Below are 7,989 nucleotides of genomic sequence, written 5' to 3'. Positions count from 1 at the left end.
CACATTGAATCCCTGCCTACACTAGGCCTTCAAATCCTGTATACATACCAACCCGCCACAAAACTGCCCCAAACCAGCCTCACCCTGTCCCCTTCCCCCTCCCCCACACCTGAACCACACCTCACAGGGATCCCCTGAGCTGAGCTGCACCTTTATTTTCTAACACAGCCCCACCCTACAGACCCTGTAACCCACACAAGCTAGGACCCACAGGGATGGCATTCAAAGAGCGCTCATCTCCAGACTCCCGCAGGCAGCGGCCCTTTGACCTGGGTACTTGACACTGTCTTTTGTGTCCTATCACCACGACTCAGGGAAGGCACCAGAAGCTCTTGCCTATCAACACTGGGATGACCAGCTATATTCCTCCTATTATTTGTACATCCAACTTGAGTAAGTCTCAAATTCCACTCCAGCTTTGAGCATACTGACCTCTTCCACAGGGTACAGTTCCCTTGTGCCAAGTTCAGATCTCCAGGGAACCCTCCAGGATCTCGGTCAGCTATGCTGAGTTGGGTCACACAAATCTGTGCAGCCTGCTGGGCAGCGAGGTCAGGAGACTGAGTGATTGTCCTGCTCACTTGCCCACGGACTATGTGATCTCGCTGGTCACTTCACCTCTCTGGGACTCATTTGATCCCATGTGTGAGGGGTCAGCCGCCTACTGTGAGCAGATCACATCTGGCCATGCCCTCTCATTTTCCTATTGTCTGTGGTGGCCTTCACAGAACAATGGCAGACAGAAACTGTATGGAGCTCGAAGGTGAAAAGCTTTACTATCTGTCCCTTACAGAAAGTTTGCCAGCTCTGCTGTGCATCCCCTACCTTCCTCCCAGAGGGTTTAATCACACTGGAAAATTCTGTGTGTGAAGGCTTGGATACAAGATAACCTCCCTTCCTTCTCTGGGCTTCTCCAGGAGGACGCTCCTTGGTGATGAGTGGATTACTCACCATGATAATAAAACCCATGATTGCCTCCCCTCCAACCTGTGGAAGAGGGCCCAAAGAAAGATCACAGGGTCAGAGAAAAGGCCGTAGGGTTTGGGTAGCAAAATTGGGATGTCCCAGCATCTCTGTTTATTGTGGAGTTTCTTCCAACATTATTGCTTTTGTTTATCGAAGCCAGCCCCCATGGCTCTCACCACCCTTGGCAGTGGGCCCAGACCTGCCCAGGCCCCAGCCTGCCAGTCCTGGCCAGGAGGGCTGGGGGTGGAGGGAGCACTGGCCAGGCCCCATTCCAGAAGTCTTGCTTGCTTCCAGCCTAAGGCACTAACCCCCAACCCCCTTCCTAACGTCTTGCTTACAAGACAGCATTTGGAGACAATTTCTCATCAGACCTTCTTGTAAACATCCTCCTGGATGAAGCAAGCCTGAAGGAGCCCTTATTGGAAACACCTGCGCCAGACAACGGGCTTGGTGAATGACAGCTTGCAGAGCTGCTGCCGGCCCCCCTGCCAGTCCTGGGGCTGGTGAACCGGGTGGGATGGGAGATGGGAGTGAGGTTTGAGGAGGGGGGGCGGTTTCTTCCCTCCCTTTCCCCTCCTCCCTAATCCCCCAGAGGGCTGGTTAGGCTGAGACAGTGTCCTTCCCACTGTGGCGTGAAGGGATGTCAGGAAGGCTCAGTGAACAGGAATCTCTCATCGGCTGGTTCCTGTGGTGCCCCAAACTCCCCCTCCCCCTCGCACCCGTTAGTCACCTCTCAGATCTGGGAGTTAGACATTGCCCTCTTCAGGTTCTCCAAATAAGACGGCAGCCACACTTCTGTGTCATACATATACCCCCCAGAAGTGTTAACACGCTGAGTGTTAACATCACTTTAAATGAATGAGAATATTCGAGACTTTCAGCACTGTCCAAGTTCAAGCGGAGATAGAAGAGAGAGGCAGATCGAAGTTTCCCTGAGTGGAATTCCCAGGCTGAAAGCAACCTTGACATGCCAGCAAAAATACAGAAAAAGCAAAGCCAGAGTCCAAAGGCCACATCTTCTACTGTTAAGGCAGTTTCCAGCCATCTCCCTTGCTCCAACCAAACGTTTTGGCAGGTGCTGATCCAAATCCCCATTTTGCTAAGAGAAAGCAGCAGAGAGGGAGGGAGGAGGAGGAAGAAGGAGTATATAAACTGGGCCCCGAACTCGTAGGGTATCGATTCTTGTACCATGAGAATTGGTCTGTGATGGGACATTCCAGCCCTCACTGGACCCCACCCACTGACATCTCAGTGGGACTCGTGCAAGCACCCCCGTACCCCTTCCTGCAAGCCAGCTCACAGATCCTCTCTGCCACTGGTTTGCTGACCCATCCTGGGACCCGCTGAGGCCAGACCCTGCTCTGGGCCATCCCTTGGCCCTCCTGGGGGCCTGGAAAGGGATCTTCTTCTGCTTCTGGGGCTGTATACCCTGCTGAGGTGCCATTGCCAAGGTAAAGTGGATAGTTCTAGAAGGAGTGCGCGAGCATCTGTCCCTCTGGCCCGAGAGGAGCCACACTGTAGCCACCCTTCACCCCGACCTCCCTCCTGGCAGGCCACAGAGCTCTGAGTGGGACGGACGTGGGGGAGACTCAAGAAGGACCAGTCTTTAATGAGTTGGGCAGAAAGAGGAAGCACGAGGCTCCATGAAATAAATTAGTGAAATCTCAATTCCGATAAATCCAGTTTCTTTAAAAAAAAAAAAAAGCAACTGGTAGGAAAAGAAAATGTAATTTATGCCTATTGAAAGGAGGCCAGGTTTAAATTGATGAAGTCTCCTGTTTATGTAATAAATCCATTTCCATTCATGTCACCAATATATTTATCCACACATCCTGGTCCAAGTCAAATCTTCATTATTTTATTATTCAACGAGGGGCATAGGGGAGGGCAGGGGAACAGAGTTCTGTGTCGAATTAATAAAGTCTCACTCTCTCCCCCAGATCCCTCCTTGCACAGGGACAATTTATTCCTAAGAAGAAGGCAGAAGAACTGGATGCAATTTATGTGCTTTGAAAGAGACCCAAACGTAATTAGGCAAAGTCTCAAGTTCACCGAGAAATAAATCCCAGAGAAAGTAGCCGGGGGTAAAATTTACGTTCCCTGAAAGTCTGAAAGCCTCTCTCCCACCGGCCTCGCGCCCCTCCCCCAGGCCACCGTGCTTGGTTCCTGGTTCCTGAGGCCTGCCTGGCCACAGGGGTTCTCTCCGGCACCCCCACTTCCCATGGGGCCCAACATGTCCACAGGGCACCACCTCTGCCTGCAGGTCCCCAGGGATGCTCACCCCGCCTGTCCATCTCTCCCCTTGGCACATACACACCCCTCGGGCCACTGTCTCTTCACTCCAGTCAGGACAGTTATAGGACTAAGGGACTTCTTAGCCATAGGGGCATTTGTCCCAGGCAAATGAAGGCTTACAGGGAGGGCCTGTGTCTCCACACCGAGTCAGAGGCTTTTCCTGGAGCAAGGCATTTTCCCTGAAGGAAAGCCCACAGATAGCCCCTCTCCAGGCCCAGGGGCCTCTCTTCACTCCCAAGGCCCCAGCTTCCTTTTCTCAGGAGGGAGGTACATGAGATGGGGTACCCTTTCCCCCAGAAGGTGGCGCATTTGGTTTTTGGGCCAGGGTGGCTCAGGATTTTTAATTATTTATTTTTTAAAATTTATTTATTTTGAGAGTGAGAACAGAGAGAGTGAAAGGGGGAGGAAGAGAGAGAGGGAGAGAGAATCCCAAGCAGGCTCCCCACGGTCAGTGCAGAGCCCGATGTGGGGCTCGAACTCACGAACCCTGAGATCATGACCTGAGCTGAAACTGAGAGTCGGACTCTTAACTGACTGAACCACCCAGGTGCCACAGAGTGGTTTGGGATTTTTAAAGCCGTCAATTTGGACAATCCGGAGTGGCTGGGTAGAGGACAATGATCTGGAGGGGAGTGTATTCCTGAGGGGAAAGCCCATGAGTTGGGGTGCAGAGCAGAGCTTCCCACCCGGTGGGGAAGCACAGGAGGTGCTTGGAGCTCTGTGTGGGGAGGGCATATCCATATGAGGGCATATCCTCTGTGTTGGGAGGGTTTTCAGTTGGGAAACCTCCATTCCCCTCCCCCACCCCACTGGACAAGTGCCTAAGAATGTAGCTTTGTGCAGCCATAGTCGAGATGTCCCTAGGACTGATTCTCCATGGCTGAAAGGCTTCTGGGCACCCACAGCCGGCAAGCGAAGGCTCCTCTTGCTCCAGAGAGACTGTGGGAACTTACCCTAGGTCTCGTCTTACTTAAGGTGCCCACCAGTGAGGAGCTAGGCTCATCATGGCCCAGCCCCAGCCCTGCCTTTTTCCCTCAAGAAACAGACCATCCTGCTCCCAGCGATCAGGCAAAAGCACTTGGGAGGCTGCTGGAAGGTGAGATTGAGGTCTGAGCAGAGCTCGGGTGCTGGCCACGGAGAGAGAGGACAGACATAACAAGTAATGGGTAGGAAAAATCAATGGGACTTCATGTAGGGCTAAGGAGGGGGGCAGTTCCCGGGTCTGTGGCAGGAGCTCCTGTGTGACCAGCCAGTGAGACTGTTTGCTGTGATGGAGGAGGTTGAGGGAGAAGGAACCGGGTGGGTACAAAAGGTGATTAGATTTTTTTTGTTTTTTGTTTTTTTTTTTAAATATTTTTATTTATTTCTAGGAGAGAGAGAGAGAGAGTGTGTGAGCAGGAGAGGGTCAGAGAGAGAGGGAGTCACAGACTGAAACAGGCTCCAGGCTCTGAGCTGGCAGTCAGCACAGAGCCCGACGCGGGGCTCGAACCCACGAACTGCGAGATCATGACCTGAGCAAAAGTCGGACGCTTAACCGACTAAGCCACCCAGGCGCCCCAAAAGGTGATTAGTTTAGCTAGGAAACAGCAGATTTGGGGGGAAAGCAGGGATGAGATGGGTTCCCTTTAGAGCAAGTGAGTTGGCCAAGACTTTGCCTTCACCAGAGAGATGTCTGGTGGAGATATAGTCAAAGTTCAGGAGCTAGCATGGGAGCCTCTGATGCACAGGTGGTCCCCAACCAGGGAGCCACCCTTGTCCAGGGAAAGTGTGAGGAGGAAGAGCTGGGCTGAGGCCAGAGGCAGAGGAAGAAGGGCCTGCAAGGGACCAGGGAAGGCATGGCCGGTGGAGGGGGGAGGAGACAGAGAAAGGGCTGTCAAGAAGGGGGACACCCCCAACAGCATCCAAGGCTGAGAGAGGACCATGCACTGAAGACCAAGATGCCTCCATCACTGGTAGCAGAGAACACTGAGGACCTCAGAGAGAGGGGACAGAACAGAGGCCAGACCTCAGCAGGGGGAGGCAGGGAGCTCTGGCCCGTGCGCTGCTCTGTGGATAGGATTAACCTTACAGGCTGAACAGTGACTGACATGACATCACAAAAACAAGTGCTGGGCGAGGGGCTCAGGGAAGGCTCATTCTAGAGCAGACATGCACAGACCCTTGGAGAGCAGGCAGGGCACATTTCCCTCCAGGATGGGAGGTGGCTCTGGACATGAGAGGGAGGACCATGTCCAGCTCGGGAAGGACGGGGAAGGGCCCAGTTAGAATGTAGGGTGGGTACTGCATGTGGAGCCCTGGGCCCAATCCCTGCCAAGCTGCCTCTCCTTCTAAGAACCCTGTATTTTCAGCTTTTACTGGCCGCTGTCTGACAGGGTGGCCTGTGGGAGGCTCTCTGCCCTGCCCTTGAGAATGGCAGGTACCTGATGGAACCTTATAGGACCAGTGTCAGAGCCTACTTTCCTTCATTTCTGCTAAGGAGACACCCTCGAATGCAGAGTCCCAGCTGGAGAGCCTTTTGGGTGTCCCTTGCTGGCACATCCCTGATTGCCATACTAAATGGAAGTGACCTAGATGCTGGGAGTGCTGATGCCTTTCTCAAAAGGCCCAGGCTGGGCCCCATCCACGGGCAAGCTGCCTTCAAAGACTGCTTCCCTATGGGCCACACCTCTGGGAAAGTCATCGTGACTGAAGGGGACCGTCCCATCCAACTGACACAGTATTGCTCAACAGCAGCCCATGGCACACGTTGACGGGAAATGGGCTTGCAGTTCAGCCAAAGGGCCAGTGCCTCTGATGATGCAACAATGGCCGTGTCTGTGAAATGGGCATTCTAGAAGGTTCAGAAAGGGAGCCCTTCCACCCTCAATTCCCCTCTGCCCATAGGCAGCCTCAGGTCAACTCCGGGCAAGCTGAGCAGGTCTGGTCAGGCAGCTGTGAAGACACCAGAGGGAGTCAGGACCGTCCTATGACCTGCGGGGTGGACAGATTGTCAGTGCTGTGCACCCCCAGGGGTGCTTTCCTTGCCGCCACACACCACCAATGGGGACCGCTTGATTTCTGACTTCCCTGACCTGGGCAGCAAAGCCTCTGCCTATAAACTTCTTGTTTTATGAGGTTCTCTGGGAAGCCAAAACTCCCCTGGCAAGCCTACCAGGCGGCCCCGGAGGAACGCAGCAAGGGAAGCCCTATTGCCAGGATGCACTGCATCTCCGTTGCTCTGGGAGCTACTTATTTCTCAAAAGCCTGAGCATCCAGCTGCTTGTCACAGATCTCGGAGGAGGTCCCTGGCTCTCTCAGGAAGGGTTGACTATGAGCAAAGATCCCAGGGTCCTGCTGCCCTTGACCCAAGCCCGGTGAGAGGAATGAGGAGCGGGGGAGGTTTCAGGGCCAGCCCAAGACTCCTCCTCCATCGTGCATGAGGCCCCAGAGGGCCCCCTTAGTGGGCCTGCTGTCTCCCAGAAGCAGACCCTGAGAAGGGGATTCATGTGCAAGTGATTCATCACTGAAGTGCTCCCAGGAGAAACCAGTGGGGGAGGGAGGAGGTAGGACAAGGACAGGGCGAAGCTAAGTCGCAGTGTGACAGTCTGCCTGATCCTGCAGAGAGCTCCGGAGAATAAAGCACACCACAGGTCTTCTCCCCTGGAGGCCAGGAAACTGGGCCATCTTCCTCCACCAGTCAGGCAGTAGCTCTGTCCGCCCCAGGGGCATAGAAACTCAGCGTTTCCAGATCTCCAGGAGTCTGGGTGAAGTGCCTACAGTGACCTGAGAGTAGTCTTTAAAGGTGCAAACTCTTTAGAGAGTAAAAGAGTAAAGCTCACAAGAGCTGAGGGATGAGCACACAGAGCTGGTAAAGGGCACCTGGGTGGAGCCCAAAAGCATTCTTCCTCTTTGGTAAGCTTCAACTTTGAGGTGACAGTGATTCCCCGCCTTGATCCCTGTCACACCATTCCACGCAACAGAGGCAGCAATTGAAAACTATCCACCCTCTTCCCAGGATGGGTCCCACTATCCTAGCCTCTCGTTCCCAGCAGGAATGATTTGGGGGCCAATTGGGTGGTTTTAGTACGGCTCAGATGTGTCCTGAGAACTCTGATGGCCACCATACCACTCTGGGAATCATCGGGAGTAACCACTTGACAGAGTCCCTTTTTGCAATGGGGTGAAGGAGGACTGGTTTCAAGCCCCCTCCTTACTCTCTGGGACAGGAAGCACTTGGTTCAGGCACACACCTTCTGTCAGGACCACCGGGAAGACTGGGTTAAGGGACAAGGCAAGTATTCACTCCTCTGGGGGCTGGAAGCTTTATTTGTGAACCACCAAACCTCTTTACGCGGATCACGATCTGGACATAAAATCAGCAGGCTCCACAAAGAAGCAGTATTGGAACTCCATGTGGTCGTTGTCCATTTTCCTTTTGGCTACAAGGAAGCTCTCAAAATATCATGATTAGGAACGAGCCATAGCTTGCATTTATGCGTATTTTTTAATAGAATTTTCCTTTATTTACCTGTACTTCCTCTACAGAAAGTATAGAGAAACTATTAATCTAGACGCTGTTTCTGGTAAAGAATCTTTCATGAAAAGATAGCAATTTTTTTTTGCCATCAGCAAAGCTCACGGTCATGTCTTAAGTGAACAGCAGAGGATACTTTCCCTCCTTGCTTGCCTGAAAGTGATTGTAACCTGAACCCTCTGCTACTCAGCTCTATTCAAAAGCAATTAGAGAAA

This window comes from Crocuta crocuta, unplaced genomic scaffold (assembly GCF_008692635.1).
Source record: "Crocuta crocuta isolate KB4526 unplaced genomic scaffold, BGI_CrCroc_1.0 scaffold113, whole genome shotgun sequence".
NCBI classification, from domain to species: domain Eukaryota; kingdom Metazoa; phylum Chordata; class Mammalia; order Carnivora; family Hyaenidae; genus Crocuta; species Crocuta crocuta.
This window is presented reverse-complemented; position numbering follows the sequence as displayed.